Raw genomic sequence first — 18,778 nt, forward strand, 5'->3', positions numbered from 1 at the left:
ATAAAAATAGACTAAATCAAATGCACCTAAAATATTAATGTCTATGTGTTTATATGGCTTATCATTCTTATGCTTTTATTAGGCATTAGAATTAGTAAAAGCTTGTATTATTTGGTCAGACGTGTTTACAATGAAAATACTATATTCATAGAATAGTGTACGTTAGGCCTAATGGATAAATGTGACTAAGTTTTCTACAAGTACCTGATACAGCACTTTACTAGTACAGCTGCTATCGTCCAAAATTTGTTCACTTTTGTGATAAAGCCATGAAAAAACTTTGCCCACAATTAGCTTCTAAAACATGTACAAACAATTTGTGATATGGATCCAAGCTAAGGTTAAGCTCTGGACTCGAGATCTTGCGGCATGTCCTAAAATCGCGACATGGGAAAACGATGGCTGAAAATTTAACTGCCTAAAAACAGGCCTTAGAGTACAAAAATAAACTTGGAACTGATATATATTAGTTGCATTGTGGTATTCTGTGCTATGAATAATGTTGACAAGATATGATCACGTGACCTTTCTTTACAGTTTTACGAATTTCGTTCTGGGTCGCGGACCTGTGGTGGAATGTCAAACATAGAATAACATGGCACCAAATTAGGCACTACTGAACGCGCCAATTATCTTTTTTTATCATTTTAATGATAGAAAAAAGCTTTTCAACATGTTTTCCAATACATCCTGATACATCCATACAATTCCTGAATTGGCCTAAAGTTATACATGCTTCATTCCTCACATTGCATTTTAGGCTTTCCAGGCTAGTACCAAAGTTACTTGAAACCACAAATTTTATATAGCTTCCTGCATAATTTTTTCTTTCGCCATGTTGAGGGTTTAATCAGGTTCTCGACGTGGCGGTCAATTAGTTATATACACTTGGGGGGCCTGGTTGAGATAAGCTGGTCAAAAACTGTTTAACAAATTAACGATGGCTCTTGGCAATTGACACAGTCAATTAAACCTTTCTACTTGCTACTCTAGTGCATCCTAGCTAGTTGCCAGTTGCCTCTACAGTTGCCCACAACCCAGTGCAAGGTAAGATTAGCTTTCTGGCATTTGCAGCCTCCTCAACAACCAGCTTTGAATTCCACATCGAATGAGCTTCATAGCAGGAGTCCTTGGCTTTGCGAGAGCTGTTTCGTCAGTAAGGCACCAGCGCACCACTTTCAAGCTGCCATCCTCGATCTTGAGGCCTCGCGTACGTGGCTTCTTACAGGGTCTGGCCCGCATCACATAACCACTTTTTGAATGGAAGGACAGCTCTCTTGACATGTTGTTACTAAGGATGCTTGAGTGGAAGGGATGTAGTCGAGGTCCGCAACCTTTCTTGAGAAAAGATGCTTGCCTAGACTTTCGTATGACTTTACTGAGGCTGCTCGTGCTCAGTATATGAGTACCACAAATCGCCTCAAATGACATCCATGGCTGGTATCATCAACATCCTCTGCGTATTCAGCAGTGCTTTAAGGAACAGGGGTGAGCCTCTGGAAACATCTTCCATACGTCCCATGCCGTCTTCTTGTCCTCTTCCACCGAAATACTGAAACCGTATCCACACCATTATTAATGGCAATGAAGCATCGGTGAACACACGGCCGCATTTCTGCTCGACCCAGGGCGATGTAGCTCATGGTTATGCGCTGGAAGGTTACGCGACTTGCTTGGGAAGAACCAGTATGAGATCCACAGCTCATCTAACGTGGAGAGAACTGGCAGCAATGGCAAACGGCCAGCCACAACAACCATCAGTATTCTATACTTCGGATCTTTATCTCGTCGAATGCGCCATCGTGCGCTTAGAAATGGAGTGCATGAATCATCATGTTGCGGAATCAGCTTCCTCGTGAGTACACGTGCGCAGAGCACATCATATCTGCGCTTCTTCCAGTTGCCTAAGATGTAAGCGCAAAATATGGAGGTTGAAGTACTCGTCAAAGGTTGCTAACGGCTTTGGGGGTTGGAGCATCTGGACCACAACGGCGTCCATCGTATACTAATTGCATCACTCTCCATCCTGTCGCTGCTAAAGTCAGAAGTAGTTCCACAACTATTCACAAATTGGTGTTCTTTGCCCTATATGAACACATGCTACAAGACGGTGTTCGTAGATGTTGTCTGGGATGTCTACAGGGAGGGACAGCCTAAAAGGCCCACAAAAGACGACAGAACCGTAGATCTGGTAATCATCTGCCGGTAGTTGACAATAACAACCCAAGATTCCTGCTTTAACTGGAAGAACCTTCCTTCGCTGTGATTGGCAAACAAAGACAGCCTTGTTCCAAACTTCTAGCCCAATGCCAATACAAGAGTCAACCTCCTCCACAGAAGCTATGAATCTCCAACACATGGCCAGAATTGCTGTATCATCTTCCCATAGCTGGGACCTGGGCTCAGATTTGAAGAAGAAGCAGACACACAGGTCATCGTTTCATGCTTCCCTTTATTCCATCATGCGGTTTAGCCAAGACTGATGATTACATGCATGATACTGATGTGCGTGCGTTACCGCAATATGCAGTGTCAAGTGTTTTTACAGGACGAGGAATATGATAGCATTTGGTCATGGTGCTAAATACGCTTACACATCAGTCGTCACCTATTGCAAGCTGAACTTACAAGGATGCCATTCAATGCGGGTCTTCTATCTTCCACGCAATATCAGGATGCTGATACTGTTTCTGCCTCTCCATAGAATTGGAAACGAGAACAGATTGGGCTGTTGGGTGCAGTATGCTTCATCTCAAACCGGATATTTGGCATCGGTATATCCCATGCCTCCAAGCCAGACTTATCCGCCCAACGACGCTGGAAGCAAAATAGACAGATATTGTTGTTCTCTTGTATGCAGCGAACATCAGCACTCAGCCATAGCTGAATGAAGCCAGGAAAGGCAGTTGTTCACTCAAAACCGATAAGATGGAAAAACATCCTCAACGTTGCCATGCCCTGTCGTCCAGCATGCTGAAACATAGGGCTGCTTTTAGCAGGCAGGTCACATTGAGGCCAGTCACTTATAGGCAGACCCATGAAGTTCCATCGCCCAGCATTTATGCGGGCTGGGCACGGAGAGTGACGGATGATTCACCATGGACTCTATGCTGGACCACTCTTCCAGAGGCAGCACCAAAGCTAGTTCATGAAGCTGTTAAATGTCGCAGATGCAAAAGTCCTTGTACAAAAAGCATGCAAGTGTGGGGCATAGCCCAAATCTCGCACGTGTACACAGCTTGTGCTGCTGTTCAGGACAGTGTAACAGAGAATAAGCAACGCAAATCTGGCATATGAGATACTGCCAATGATCATATAATAATACCAGTGACACACGCATTGGATTGCTTTTACACGGCATACGCGCGTGCTTTCTATTGCGGTGCACTGATGTCTTCATGGAATATGAGTGGACGACGTCTTCTTGCGCTGGGCACGCAGGTGTACCTTCCAAAGTGTAAACAGAAATTATGAACTGAAGTAGTAGATGGCATTCTTTTTAGTTTCATTCATAATTTCTTCACGTGTTCTACGAGTTCTGTTGCACCTAAAAACATTTTATATTGTATTTCGTGAAATTTGAAGATGTATGTTATGATAAATTTCATGTTTCCCATCGGGTTCCGTTGAAACATAAAAAATTTAAAACAGGTATTGATACCTAGATCCTGGTAAACCGTTGGCACGTATAGCATTTTAGGGCAAGAAATGCGGTTTGTGGCAGCCATTTTGGATTAATTTTTTGCGCGGCGAAGATGTTATGATAGCATCACAATGTGTTCTATACCCGTTCTATGGGGTGCATTGACCTCAAAAACACATGTATAGAGACCAAGATCATCCGTAACTGGGGGCACTTACAGCTGATTTATTGGGCAAAACTGGGTTTTGTTGGCGGCAATTATTGATTTTGCAAACTTTTTGGCGGGAAGATATATCTTTATGATATTTGACATGCGTTTTGATTGCATTCTGTTGACCTTCAACAACATATGGTATAGGCCACAAGATCATTGTTAATCGAGGCACTTTACAGCCTGATTTAGTGGCAAAAACATGTTTTCTGGCCGGCCGCTTTCAATTTTTGATTTTTTGGCGGGAAACGCTTAGAGTGAGATCGTGTTTTCCCGCAATTTTTGGAAATCGCCATACTTAAAAACCCCTAGCGGCAAATTTTCATGTTCTTTCCAGAAGTGCACACCTCAGGACACATATCCGGCCGCACTAACTGTAATCTAATGTTTGACATCCACCGACAGCGTATCCCAAGCGAAATTCCGTAAAACTGTAAAAAAGGTCACGTAATCAGTATCTTTAAACATTTTCTAGCACAGAATACCACAGTATGCAACTAATATATCAGCTTCCAGTTTTATTTTTGTACTCTAAGGCCTGATTTTTAGGCCAATTAAATTTTCAGCCTCGTTTCCGATGTCCGCCGATTTTAGGACATGCGCAGATCTCGAGTCCAGTTAAGGCTTTAACCTAGCTTGGATCCATATCGACAAATTGTTTGTTACATGTTTAGAAGTAATTGTGCAAAGTTTCATGCTTTTATCACAAAAGTGCAACAACTTCAGGCTATTACTTGGACGATAGCAGCTGTACTCATCGACTTGCCTGAGAAATCGGAAAAGTTGGACGCAGCGATGAGGCGCCAACGTTGACTTGAACGACTGCGTCCAGTTAAGGCGAATTAGCCGAGCTCAGATATTTGCGAGAAGGCACATTGGGAACTGTTTGGTGATGAGTAGACTGACTCGGACCATACTCCTCATCACATCCATCTGAATGGTGCTTTTTGGGTGGTGTGCGAGAAGGGAGAAAGGACTGTATGAAGCCGTTTCCAGATCTGGTTGTAGCTTCTTTGACCAATCATCCTCTCAACTTGAGTCACTGCCGATAAGAAAACTAGAATAGGAACAACTCCGCAAAGTTCTTGCGCAACAATCGTAACTTTACCATAAGCAGCAAAATAGCTCAACTTATTGGTTGGGCAGAGGAATGGATATTAATTTCTTCATGGACGAATTCGCAATGAGAGGCGGTTACAAGCACTTCAATAATTGCATAAAATGCAATATATATAAGATCAAGCGTAGAAATCTATAAATTTAAACGTTTGCTATAAAAACAAAACAAAACAAAAACGAAGAATGGACAAAGCTGTTCATATTTAACCAACCATGCCCACTACTTGAATTCTGTTAAAATAATTTTTGCATCATTTATTACAATTACTTGGTTTACTTGACATCTTTTTTACCTGTTTGCCTTGGCGATGATTTATATAGTTAGTTTGGAAGATGGCTTTGGGAAGTACAACTTTCCTGGAAACATGACACAAATACATTATAAAAAATATTTTATGTTGATATGCTTTCCTGAACCAGTAATAAATATGCGACACATACACTTCTGCATGTCAAAATCACCACTGAAACAACTACGCTTAACTCGAGTTAGCATAAATCTCTTACTCAGTTGCCTATCAGCGCCCCCTATATGCCTATTGTTTTTGCCGGTTCCCCATTACGTTGACTAATTGGCTCATTTGTCTTTCGCCGTGCACAGCATCCGGCAATCTTTCCTGGTCGCCGTGAAACCATGTCGGCGCCGTGCCGTGTCAGTGGCGACTGCACCATGAGATATTTATAGATTAGAATTTTGCCAGAACGGGTGAACGGTGCATAATTTGCCGTGCTGTGCAGTGTGTGTGGAGCTTTAGATGGTAAATAGCAAAAATTCTTAACATTTTCCTTAAAACAGCTGACAGAAGTATTTAAACATTGACTAAGCAATTGCAAAGTCATTCGCTCACAGAAAATTTGTGCGATGAAACAAAAAATGACTGCGTAGGGGTGAAGGGGCCCCTGGCAGGGGAGCCCTACGTATAAGTTAACAAAATGACGACTTACGCGTATGTTGTCATTTTCGTACTTCAGCACAAATATGCTGGTCCCAAGTGTCGACTTATGCGAGTTTTACTGTATGTCAACAAAAGGCCTAGTGTCAGCCATCGAATGTAAAAAAAAAATAGAAAAATTTTGAATAAAAGCTTGACCGTATCCTTAAGGATATACTGTTAGGGTTACGGACGGGTAACAACATAACTGCTCATCAAATTTAATCAAACTCATATCCATTACATAAGAGAGATGTCTCTCTATGCTTTCGATGAAAAATTCATCGCTAATTAAGTGATGGCAAAAATTGGATTGGATTTGGAACTGTTTGGGAGGCGACATACATAATTTCTACATATACATAGCTGCCAATCGGTGCAATCTATCAAATAAAGTGGGTATTAAAATTTCGACCGAAAATCACCTCCCAACCCTAACAGTATTCTTAACCCTTTGCCTACAATAATAATCTTAGCAATCGATCTAACACAGAATAACAAACAAGTTACTTTCTTCCTCCACCTCCACTGAGGTCAGGCGCATACTTAAGGCAGGAACAGACGGCGACCGCAACATCAGTCTCTATTCCTGCAAAGTTCTTCAACACACTTGCTGCAAAATAAAAAAAGAACAATTGCAATGAGAAAACTAAATTTTGGCAGGTTTAATTTCAAAAACATTTTTATGCCATTGCCACCAACATACAGAGTTACAAAACAATAAGATAATGGAGAGCTATTAAAAAGGATAATTTAGCTATATTTAGGTGTATTAATTGCAGTACACAATAAGCCAGAAAAGTATCAAAACCATTCACCAAAAGTATACCTTTTATAATTCTGAACAACACACTCTTCTCGAACCCAAGTTTCCCTCGGTGGCCCTTGAGGTTCATTTGAGCCATGACCTCGTTTGTCATAACTCTGTTACAAATAAATAAAGCTTTGTTTGAACATAGAACATAGGAAGAAACTAATTACGTGAATTATATACACTACATGTTTACGTGTTCTAGGGCTAATCCAGAAATATTTGTATTGATGGTTGCACTTATCTGTCACCATGTCAAAGGTATATGTTTTGCCATGTATAAACGTTAACTACATATTAGTAGGGAGCAACTCATAAATGACTTATACGCTACTTATATGTCACGTACAAGCCAGTGATATGTATAAAATAGGTAGGTCGTAGCTAGCCCGTTCACTGCGCTCGTGTGCTCGTGGGCTGTTCACTGATTTGGAAAAGAATTTCTTATCATTTGGATGTACTTATATCCATGATTTATTATTTGAACGAAATCCATTTGCATTTCTAGATTTTGGCTGCCATATTTTTAATGTTTAATTTAATTCTACCAAGCGATTCCTGCGTGCATGGTTACTTACAGGTTTAAGATTAGCTATATCAAGAATTCGTCTCGAAGAATTGTCATGGAAGGTATATATGCCTAACATTATAACGGAGACAACAACAGATGTTTTAACCATAACGAGACTACATAGGAAAATGCTGTATAGTCAATGTTTCTCGATGCATCAGACAATATGTTCTATCACATCTAGTGCTCCACTACAGTGTTCAAAATAAGGGAAAAATTTGCTTGTCCGACGGACAAGCTACAAGATATTATTGCTTGTCCTGCAAAATTTTTGCTTGTTCTAATGAATAACATAGAAATATAGTAAATGCGTAATACATTTAATCAAGCTAAATTTTAGACCCAATATCTTACTTTGTAATTTTAATACAGTTCACTAACAGTTAAAATTAGGCACCAAACTTGAAAAAAACATAAAGAAGCACATGCAATTATTTATTTTAAGTTATTACTAATTGTCTTAACAAACTTGAAGCGATGGTAGAAAATAATAAAATATTGCTGTAAAAAGTTGCTCTAAAAAGCTGCTTGTCCAACGGACAAGCTACTGGACCGGTTTACTTGTCCTTCGTGGAAATGGACAAGTAAAGACAAACGTATAACCCTTATTTCGAACACTGCACTATACCAGTAAGTTTATATGTAGAGGATCTATTTAGGAAAAACTATATATAGGTTCAAAATGAAGTGCTTTAATAATGACCTGTTCATAATCTGCCGGACGTTGTCCTTCAGATTTACACCGCCGATCTTTGTCAGTTGGGAAATCTGCAAGACAAATATGAGGACAAAAATTGCAACCTTAGATGAAATAAAGTAAAAAGAACAAGAGCACATACGCAGTGTAAGAGCACATATTTCTTTTATGGTGCTGTAAAATACGTAATCTTATAATATGGTTTATAATTTGATGCCAAATTTGCCAAGTACTATAATTTAATAATTATTCATTCCTGACCAATGCATTCATGAAGGAGCATGAATTGCGACCCAACTTATTTTGTGGTTGATTTTAAAACAAAGCAATAAAAATAAATTTGGGCTGCTTAACTTCAATGAGCACCAAAAGTTCAACTATCGAATTTATCGATCAAAGGTGACAACGACAGAACAATGAATATTTCTAAAATAGGCTACAACAGAGGGCTATCCTTAATATGTAGAGTCCTGCTTTAAATAGAGCTCACCATCTTCTGCATATGTTCTTGCTCCTCCAACAATTGTTCAAGTTCTTTTAGAGCACCGATTGTTTTAACCTGTTCGATATGGAAGTCCGAGTCGGCAGGCTTGTACTTCCTGCCAATGTTGTTGAGCGTAGTTCTGATCTGAACCAGAAGCTGAAGAACTCGCTTTTGAAATCCTGAATAGGAATGATATAATTAATGTATTAATATTAATCCATACTCAATATTCACCTTGATTTATCATTGGCGGGCCGCCGCCGTTACATGCACGAGTATGCTTACGTGCTATCCATACACACAGCCACGCACACACTTTCAACAAGCCGGACTGCAAACTGTACAAACATCAGATCGCGAATTAGACAACATCATGTACAATCTCCTCGATCTGTACAATAGCGGACTGGCTGACATTGTACCGCACACTCACCTCAAACTTCCACACAATGACAATATACAATATTTCACGCCATCAAAATAGGACACTCAATCAAATGTACACCGCTACAAAATATCCATGTCTATGTGTTTATATGGCTATATTCTTCATGCCTTTTATTAGGCATTAGAATAGTAAAAGTTGTATTATTTTCGGTCACCAGCACGTGCTTACATTGAAAATACTCCCACGTCCTCTCTAGACAATCACCCTGTACGCTAACGTCGCCGCTAATGGTCCAAATGTGCACCTATTTTCTACAAGTACGCCTCCCACCCCAGCACTTACTGCCTTGAGAAATCGGAAAAGTTGACGAGCGATGAGGCGAACGTTGACTTGACGACTGCCGTCCAGTAAGGCGAATAGGAGAGATATTTGGAGATAGGCTACATTGGGAACTGTTTGGTGATGAGTAGACTGAACTCGACCATGACTCCTCATCACATCCTGAATGGTGCTTTTTGGGTGGTGGCGAGAAGGGAGAAGACTGTTGAAGCCGTTTTCCAGATCTGGTTGTAGCTTCTTTGGACCAATCATCCCTCTCAACTTGAGTCACTGGATAAGAAAACTAGAATAGAAAACACTCGCAAAGTTCTGGCAACAATCGTAACTTTACCATAAGCAAGCAAATAGCTCAACTTATTGTGTGCAGAGGATGGATATTAATTTTCTTCTTGACGAATTCGCATGGTTTTTGAGCACTTCAATAATTGATAAAATGCAATATATATAAATCAAGTGAAATCTATAAATTTAACGTTTGTATAAAAACAAAACAAAACAAAAAACAAGAATGGACAAACTGTTCTATTTAACAACCATGCCACCACTAATTGAATTTGTTAAATAATTTTGCATCATTTACAATTACTTGGTTTACTTGCATCTTTTTTACCTGTTTGCCTTGGCGATGATTTTATAGTAGTTTGGAAGATGGCTTGGGAAGTACAACCTTTCCTGGAACATGACACAAATACATTATAAAAAATATTTTATGTGATATGCTTCCTGACCAGTATAAATAGGACACATACACTTCTGCTTGTCAAAATCACACTGAACAACTTAACGCTTAACTCGAGTTAGCCTAACTCAAGTTAAGGTTCGTCGTGTAGACGTAGCTTACGTTTGAAGCGTATTGTGCAACACTGGCCGTATGTAAAATGAACGCTCGCTCGCTGGTGGCCCGCGAGCGATCGATCGCCCAGGAGCGATCAACGAGAAGAAGCACACACCGTGATTATAATGATTATTGCTTATTTCAAAGTTTTGGATACCAACATTGTTGAAATTACTATCTAAAAAAGGGATAACAGATCTTTTGGGGGGATACCAGATTTCAAATACCTGAATACTGTACGTGTACCGCCAATACTGGTATAGAGAGCTCAGGTTATTGATTTTATAGAGGTTGGACACCAGACAACCACGGAAGGAATTTGTAGTTGCCCGAGAGAAAATCCAGTCGTCACGTACGATTGTTAAAATCAAAATTGAGCCCTGTTAGTGTTAGTGTTAAGTTAAATAATAAATATTCTCCACTTAATTTTTTTGAGTCTGCTATAAGATCGCTATAACAGTAACAGATATGCCACTTCTAAAACGTTCAGACGTCACGACCTCCAAGTAGTGAGAAGCGAAAAGCTAAATTAAGTATAGGTATAACTTAATTAATTCATAATTGTGGCTAGCTGCATATGTGTTTCTCGCACTGTAGTCTGTAGTGTAGGGCCTACTGTACTTTACTTACTCGGTCGAGCATATATGTGTAATTTGTTCGTCCTGGTTGGTGTCGAACATTCAATAACTATATAATAAATCTTAATATTGTTACTATGTGGATATATATAGGTATTTGTCCATAAAATAATCGAAATAGAACTGCTTACCATGCAAACGCAACTTTCCTCCAAGCGTCTGGCGTCTGCACAACGTGCACGTGCACGTGCACAAATTTACCGCCACTTTTCTGGTACCGCGTCCTCTAGCGGCAGCAATCGCATAATTCGCGTATTTTACTCATTTTTATTTTTTACGATTTGATTCCACTTCTCTCGCCGTCTTCGTTATGGTCCCCAGGACTTATAAAGAATAACATTTATGTGGTTGTTAGGTTAATTAACCTACACCAGCGGGATATCATCCTAAACGTTAATAATGTACGTGCAATTATTGAGATAATTATCGTATATATTACATTACCCCGCTCAGCGCTCTATATAATATTAATAGGGATATCATTACAACTAGACCACAACCAATAATAATTAATATCCTACCAAAACTAAAGAAACTCACATCATTTCTCGTATGCAGCTAGCGCACATTATATAAGGAGATTCCGGCGAGGATGGTACGTGATATAGAGGCGCGTCCCATTCCGACCACAGCAAACCAACAGTCTATATATATAGAGAGCCACATTAGAACATTTCTATATTCTCAAGCTTTGGTCAGCGAGTTGATCAGATTTTGCCACTCAGCAACTCCGATAATAGCATTCAGGGGTGTGTCGAGGTGTCCAGAACATTAATATTGCGGGTCAAATGTTTAAACGGTTAACTTATTATCTCGTCATTTTTCCATAGTGTAAACCCAGCTTAATGCGACAGACAGCAAACGATTTAAAACCGCCCCTTTAGCTAATTACCTATTGAACTAACAATTAGCAGGCATGCAGTATGTGAATTAACTTATCGGTATAAGGACGGTGAATAAATTCGCGCCTGGCATAGCACGTCGTGTACCCGCTGAGAGAAGCGCGCGCAAATGACTATATATATACACTGGACTCAGTGCTACAATGTAAGAAGAAGTACGTGTTTTTATAGTTCTCCTCACTGCTTTGCTAATTAGAAAAAAGGAAAAAAATTAAGATATATAAGCACACGTGCTGACGCGCGTGTGCGCGTTTCTTTGTCTCACTGTGCGAGGGAGTCCTGGATTCTGGGTGTTAGCGCGTACCGTTAGAGACCTACATTAGTTGTAAAATATATTCTTTTAGTGAACACAAAATTTATACTTCGTCTTTGATTATTCTACTCTACACTATAAATTATTTCATTTAAAACTCTTTGGTGTAACTTCAACGGTTGCTGCTATAGACTGAATTGAGACCGGCAAGGGAACATCACGGGTGCTTTAATCCCCCAACGACAGCGTAACGAACGCAATACAACATGCAGTTGTGTTTATGTTGTTCGATGTCGCGACCAAAATCCAATATTGTATTAACGTCTTATTGCGACGGTGAATGGACGTAGTTAAAAAAACGTTGAATAGACGTTGTGTTTACGTTGTTCGATGTCGCGACCAAAATCCAATATTGTATCAACGTCTTATTGCGACGTTGAATCTACGTAGTTAAAAAGACGTTGAATAGACGTTGTGTTTACGTTATTCGATATCGCGACCAAACCTCAACGTTGAATCAACGTCTTATTGCGACGTTGAATCTACGTAGTTAAAAAGACGTTGAATAGACGTTGTGTTTACGTTGGCAACGTCGCGACAAAAATCCAATGTTGAATCAACGTCTTATTGCGACGTTGAATCGACGTATGTAAAACAACGTTGAATCGACGTAGGTGAAACAACGTTGAATAGACGTTGTTTTTACGTTGGCGACGTCACGACCAAAATCCAACGTTGAAACAACGTCGTGTGCCCGCTGGGTATGTAACGTGCGCAATATAAATCAATAAATATTATTATTATTATTATAAGGGTCACCTGGTGTGATCGTGGTAGTTGTAAGATGGCGGAATAAGAAGTGTACGAATAAACTATGTGTGTTATCTTTCACTCTGAGTTATGTTTATACTGGCGTGTTACACAGGGGAAATCATGCCCGGCGTGAGCGGACAGTACGCAATGGTGGCAGCACTATGTTAGGATTAGGGTTAGGATCAGGGTGTAGGGTAGGGTTAGGGTCGGTGTAGGGTTAGCGTAGGGTAGGGTAGGGTATAAGGCCATGTCTAGTACGGAAGTAAGAGCTGTGTGAATCTTCTGTGGAAAGATTGTGACTTTGAAGTTTACGCTCACTGTAATGCACGTGACTGTCCCCTCCACGCCCGGGGATAGCACACCCGTTACACGACGCTCGGCCAGCGCTCGCAAAAATGGAACAAAGCGTGTGATTGGCTAATAAATTCTTATGGCACTGCATTCTTAACTAGAGAGATGCACCAGTTGATTGGACATATTTGTGGCATGGCAAATGATATTTTTCGATGGTTTTTATGCTGTTTTTTTAGCTTACTGTGCAATTTTGTGATTGCGAGTTATCAATATCACATTAAATATATTTATAACATTTCACCTACTTATAAGACTAGAATGTGCGAGGGGGTGTCACAAAAGTAACGAATTTTGCCGCCTCGCCTCCGGCAGTCTACATTTCCCAGCTGCTACTAGCACTCTCTCTGCCGGTCGCGGTTTTGGTTCTATTTTGTTTTTTTTTCGCGATTCGCCCCCCCCCCCCCCCCCCCCCCCCCCCCGCAGCCCACCAGTTTGTCGCTTCATAGGTATGGCGTCCTCCTGGCAGTCGCGCTGCTGCGTGGTACTGTAACTAAGATTTTTTAGATGTATACTCTATTCTTGATAATTACAATGCATACATTATCGTATAACAGGCATAATAAACAAATGAGCTAAACAATTATCGAGGATGAAAAGTGGGCACAAAAGCGTGTGCACACACTTATTCCATTGTGGTCCAACATAACATTGTAATACTGGTATGGCTAGGGTCGCCGCTATAGAGAATTATGTGCGTGTGAATGCACAATTGTTTGTTCGGGAATCATTTCTTGCTCCGGTGGCAAAGCGGGACTGTTGTTGCGTGCACAGGAGGTGCAAAACATGAGACAAATAATACTCACGCATATATACTTAATTTATGGACGCGGTATTTTATTGCAGTATACACCTACAGTATAACGGTATTCGTATCTGGTAGTACTCTCGACCGCGTTAGGAATGGCTCTGACTGTGTTGACGTCAACTATTGTAGGTTGAACTATAATTATTTTATGGACGAAGGACGTGGAACAGTTACGTGAATAAATATAGGTGCTTCGGTGCGAACCGAAACCCGACGTAATCTATGTAGATTGTCGGAGTGAGATAAGACGTAACGGCACCTGCTGTCGGGTTTTCTCTGCCTCCTCTTGGCGCGGCCGTTCTCGTTCGCTCTTCGTATTCTTTGTCATGCGCGCCCTTCTTTTTTTCGCCTCGTCTTCTTTCTTCTATCCGTCCACTCACACTACCAACAAACACAGCCTCCTTCCTTTCTACTCTTTTGCTTCTTTTTCCTCCTCTCCTTCTTGCTAGTTGTTTCCTCTCTGCTATCTTCGTTCTTGCTGTCTTTCCTCTTCTTTCTTTCTCTCTTACTTTTTTCCCCTTCTGCTCTTCTTCTTTCTTCTTTCTCTTCTCTCTCTCTATCTTCTTCTTCTCTCTCTCTTCTTTCTTCGTCGTTCTCTTTATTCTTTAATTTCTTTTCTTCTTTCTTTGCTCTTCTCTCTTCTTTTATCTCCTAATCGGTCTTCTTCCTTCTATTATTTTATTCCTTCTTCTCTCTTCGTCATGTCTTCTTCTTACCACCTTTCCTGCTCTCTTCTCTCTCTTCTCCCTCTCTTTTCCCTCGTTGTCTGCCTCCGTTGAAGTTGATCGTGTTCGTAGGCCGTGTTGGTAGTGAGCCGTGTCCTGTAATGAATTCGTGTCTGTATGATCCGTGTCTTTATATAAGGTCGTGTCTTTAATCTCGTGTCTTTGATGCTTCTGTCTTTAATGCTCCGGCCCTCTTTAATGCTCCGTGTCTTAATGCTCGTGTTTTTAACTGCTCAACTGGTCTTTACTGCTGCGCGTGTACTTTACTGCTCACGTGGTCTTTGGTGCTCCTAGTGGGCTGCTGCTGCGGTCGATTCTCCTACTTTTCGAGCTGCTTCATATTACCGTGCATGTTGCTACTGGGTGTACGATCCACCTTTTTTTCTAGCAACATACAGGGGGTGTTCCCAGCTGGCACAGCTTTACGTAGCCAGTTATAACCGGGTGTACTATTTGCCTCGATGCGGCGAGTGGTTTTATATTACGCTCTTATTTTAACTTCTACTGAAACTAGCCGAGTCTTTTCCATTTGTCTTCATTCTAATACTGGTTCTATTTATTTCTTTTATTCTTTTAACCTGTACTTTACTACTGTAGGCATTTCCTTTATTTGATTTGTATATGTGATTTCTTAAGTGTGAATTTTGTGTGTAACCTTGTGTTCGATACAGGTTTTCGCGTTATTACCAAAAAGCCGCGCCCCTGTCGTGTTGTGGTTTGTAAAATAGATTACTTCGGTGAGAACGAAATCTCTACACTCCGCCCCCTTACTTTCTCTAGCATCCGCCTCGGACTGCGATTACCTTTGATTCCTGCCCTGTAAATTTGCGATTTCAGAGTTGTTGATGAAGATTATAAATCTTTTAATAAAATTTTTTTAAACGTACAACATAACCCGTGTTTTAAATTACGCAGCGAAGGTTATATAGATCCTTTCCCAAAGTTAAAATAAACATTAGACGCTTCAACTGGTATCAGGTTATTCATGAGGGTTTTTAAAGATATAATAAAATATAAACGTTCAACTGTTATGAGGTTAATATGTCTTTTGCAAAAATATATATTATATAAAAATTATAAAACATCAGATTATAATATGCTATGTAAGTGGCCCTGGAACTGGATTTTCCTAGGATGGAGCTGATCAAGGTCCTCTAGAACTTTCGTCCGGAAGATGGCCCCGCCGAACTCGAGGCTCAGTCCTAAATCTGCTGGAGCGTTACTCCAGGGAGATGCTGGGCCCCGATGGCGCGTATCGGCTTCCTTAGTTGTTTAACAGCCTCGCTGGCGGTGACTGGCGATGGCGTCCATTTTCCTTGTCTCTTTTCAGCTCTTCTATCTCCTTATTGTAGCTCCGCCTTTTCTCCTCTTGCGTTCTTCATTACCTTCTCTCTTGGTGAATCCCTCCCCGTTTTCCACCTCTCCTGCCTCCTGCTCCCGCTTCTCGATGGTGCGTACTGCTCGAGGTGCCGTTCTTCTTCCTTCAAATACCGATCATTAAGCTCTTCGCAGTTTTGGCGTAAGCTGGCGAGGCGTTGACTGCTACCGCCCAATGCGGGTGAGTCGTGGCTTTGGGTGGGCCGTCAGAGGCTCCGGGCGACGTCGGCAGTGGCGCTGGCCTCCGGTTTTTTTGCGGTGGGCAAGGGCTTTGAGCAAGTCAGTCAGGGTGTTGGTTGTAGGAGTGGGAGGAAGGGGATCACATGGCGTCCTCTCCCAGGCGAAGGGCGGACCAGCATGGTCAGCGCCGTCCTCGGGAGCTCACTCCTCCCTCCTCTCTTGCCATGTCCAATCTCTTTGCTGGCTCTCGGATCGCCTTGTTAGCGGCCCACTGCTTGCCTGTCCTGCTCCCGCTCGTTCTTCTCCTCTTCCTCCTCGAATGCGTAGGCGCTGGCGGTTTTTGGCCAGCTGGTTCATCTCTATGCGCCTTTCTCTTCTCTCCCTGTTCCTCCTTACATTCCTCTTCCATAGCTCTGTCGCGCCGCTTGTTTGCTTAGGACCCGCGCATGGCCTGGCGGGGCAGTCGTGGGCGACCCGGTTTCGCGGGCCTGGTCCGGGGTATTCCTGAGCGTTTCTCCTCCGCGGCAGGGCCTTTGGTGTAGTCGGCCAGATTGTCACCCGTGGCCGTATCCGTTTGCTGGGCCTGAGCGGCTCTGCTTCTCGGATGGACCTATGCTTCGCTGCCTTCTTTTAGCTGGGGCCGTGGGTTCGGAAGATCCTCTCAGGGTGTGCATCGGATCCCTGCAGGATCTCGAATTCTCGTCCATCTGGAAAGATGTTGCCCAAAGATTAGATTAGTGGCTCCCCTCAGGTAGTGGTATTCCTCCCTCTATACGGTCCATATGCGTCTGGTGGTCTTCTAATCGTCTTCCCTTGCCTTACAGTGGGTCTTTCTTCTAGCTGAGTGCCATGCCTCTCCTGGTTTCTCCTCCCCCCCTTTTAGTGGTGGGCCTTTGGCCACAGTGATCCTTAGGAATGCCCCTCTGGAGGTCCCCACGCCCCCTGCCAGGGAGGGTCAGGCTGGTTCGGTACATCGTTCTCCTCTCCCTGCCAGCCTGAATAACCGTGTTCTATGGTCCGTTTCCGGGTTTCATTTCATCTGGTGAACTTCACTGGTGTTCCCCACCGCGCATCCTCCAATCGCAGTCAGTGCTCCTTCTGTTTGGGCGTAGGTTGTAGATAGTCCGATGTGTACCAATCGCCTTTGTGTGTGTTTCCCGTCCTGACTAACACATATAACTCCGCTGATTTTTTTAATAATCAAGTAGGGTCCCCGCACCATGACCTCGTTTTCTTGCGGATTCCTGTGGATACAGTACAGACGAAGTCTGGCCGTTCTAATGAGGGATTGACGTCCTTATATCGTATCCTTTCTTTAGTCTTTGTGCGGCCTGTTTCGTGATATGCGTTGACAAAGTCGTAGCCTCGGCATCACATCCTGTATCCACTGAACGTATTCGTGCGGCGACCTGTATTCCGCTTGACCGGTCGGGTGGTGGTCGCACGATTACTGTCTACTGCAGGTGGATCCCCGTCCAAACATCATTAGATTGGTGAGCAGCGCGGTAGAGGCTTGCGTTGTGGCTCGGTAGCCATCCATGACGAATGGGAGATGCTCATCCAAGTCATTCTCTGTACTGATTTAGCAAACATGGATAGCATCTTTGTAATGTCCGATAACACTTCCACTATCGTTCCGGATCGTGGGTGATATGGGGTGGTCGGGTTTTGTTAAATTTGTAGGGCGTTTACACACCCCTGGAATAGTCGGATTCGAAAATCGGGGCCTAGGCGTATGGATTTGATAGGGACTCCATACCGACATATGTCTCGTGACGACGGGTGTCCGCGACGCGTAGGCCTCCTGATTTGGAAAGCGTAGCTTCGGTCATTTAGAAAAGTAGTCGCAGACGCCATGATCACCTTTTTCGCCGGCAGAGGTTTCCATCGAGTGGTCCATAATGTCGATGGCATCGTTCGAATGGTCCCCGTAAGTCATTTGTTGTTAATTGTCTCTCCTTCAGTCTCTTTCGCTGGCTTTTCGTCTAAGCGCAGGTACTGGGCAGTACGGCCCATCTCTTGATGTTGAGTGTACCGGGGCCATAAATCTTGATTGTATACTTGCCCTGGTTCGTTTTTCCCCTTGTGCCTGCTGTCGGTGATAGTGTAACGCTGCAATATTGCTTTGGCGTAGACGTTTTGGAACTACTATTGAGGGCCGATTGGGGTGCTTGGGGTACCCGATGTCTCCCACCGTGCCTTGTACACCGTCTTCGTGGACTTCTAGTTGGTGCCCCACTGATCCCCCCCGCCGAATACGGCTTAGCCTCTGCTCCAAGGATGTGAGAATTGTGTCCGAAGTCTGGCTTTGGTGACCCCTCTTCTTTTAATTCTTGAAAGAAGCTCATGACCGGGTCCTCCTTTTGTAACTCCCTTAGGTTCTCCGGCCCCCATTGATCCAGGTCTACCTCGGCTTCAGGGTTGTCTCTGTGGTGGCCTTGGTTCTCATTTTCTTCTGTAACTACTAGTACGTGGCCTTGTCCTTTAGTCACGTCTCCCTCTCCGTTCGCTACTGGTTGGTGTCCTTTCTTTCAGCCCCTCTTCCCTTTCTGCGGGGTAAAGTCATCCTCTCTGTGGCATTCGTCCCTATCGTCCGGGCAAGTCTCCTCCTCGGCATTTGGTTTCTGTTTTTCCGGGACAGAAGCATCAGCATTCAGTGATGGCTGCCCTTTCGGTTGCTCAATTCTAAGTTTATAGTTCT

The 18,778-nt window shown here is 42.6% G+C and overlaps 1 long non-coding RNA gene across 1 annotated transcript; it reads right to left on the reverse strand.

Annotated features, from left to right (window-relative positions):
• Window positions 1-9,338: 9,338 nt before the first annotated feature.
• On the reverse strand, window positions 9,339-11,286 carry LOC106809344. The gene is made up of 3 exons (XR_001393865.1): window positions 11,209-11,286; window positions 9,806-9,867; window positions 9,339-9,465 (listed from the first exon to the last, which is right to left on the reverse strand). It is a non-coding gene; the product is annotated as an uncharacterized LOC106809344 (long non-coding RNA).
• Window positions 11,287-18,778: the final 7,492 nt, after the last annotated feature.

The sequence above is a fragment of the Priapulus caudatus genome, unplaced genomic scaffold (genome assembly GCF_000485595.1).
Source record: "Priapulus caudatus unplaced genomic scaffold, Priapulus_caudatus-5.0.1 Scaffold346, whole genome shotgun sequence".
Lineage (NCBI taxonomy): Eukaryota > Metazoa > Priapulida > Priapulimorpha > Priapulimorphida > Priapulidae > Priapulus > Priapulus caudatus.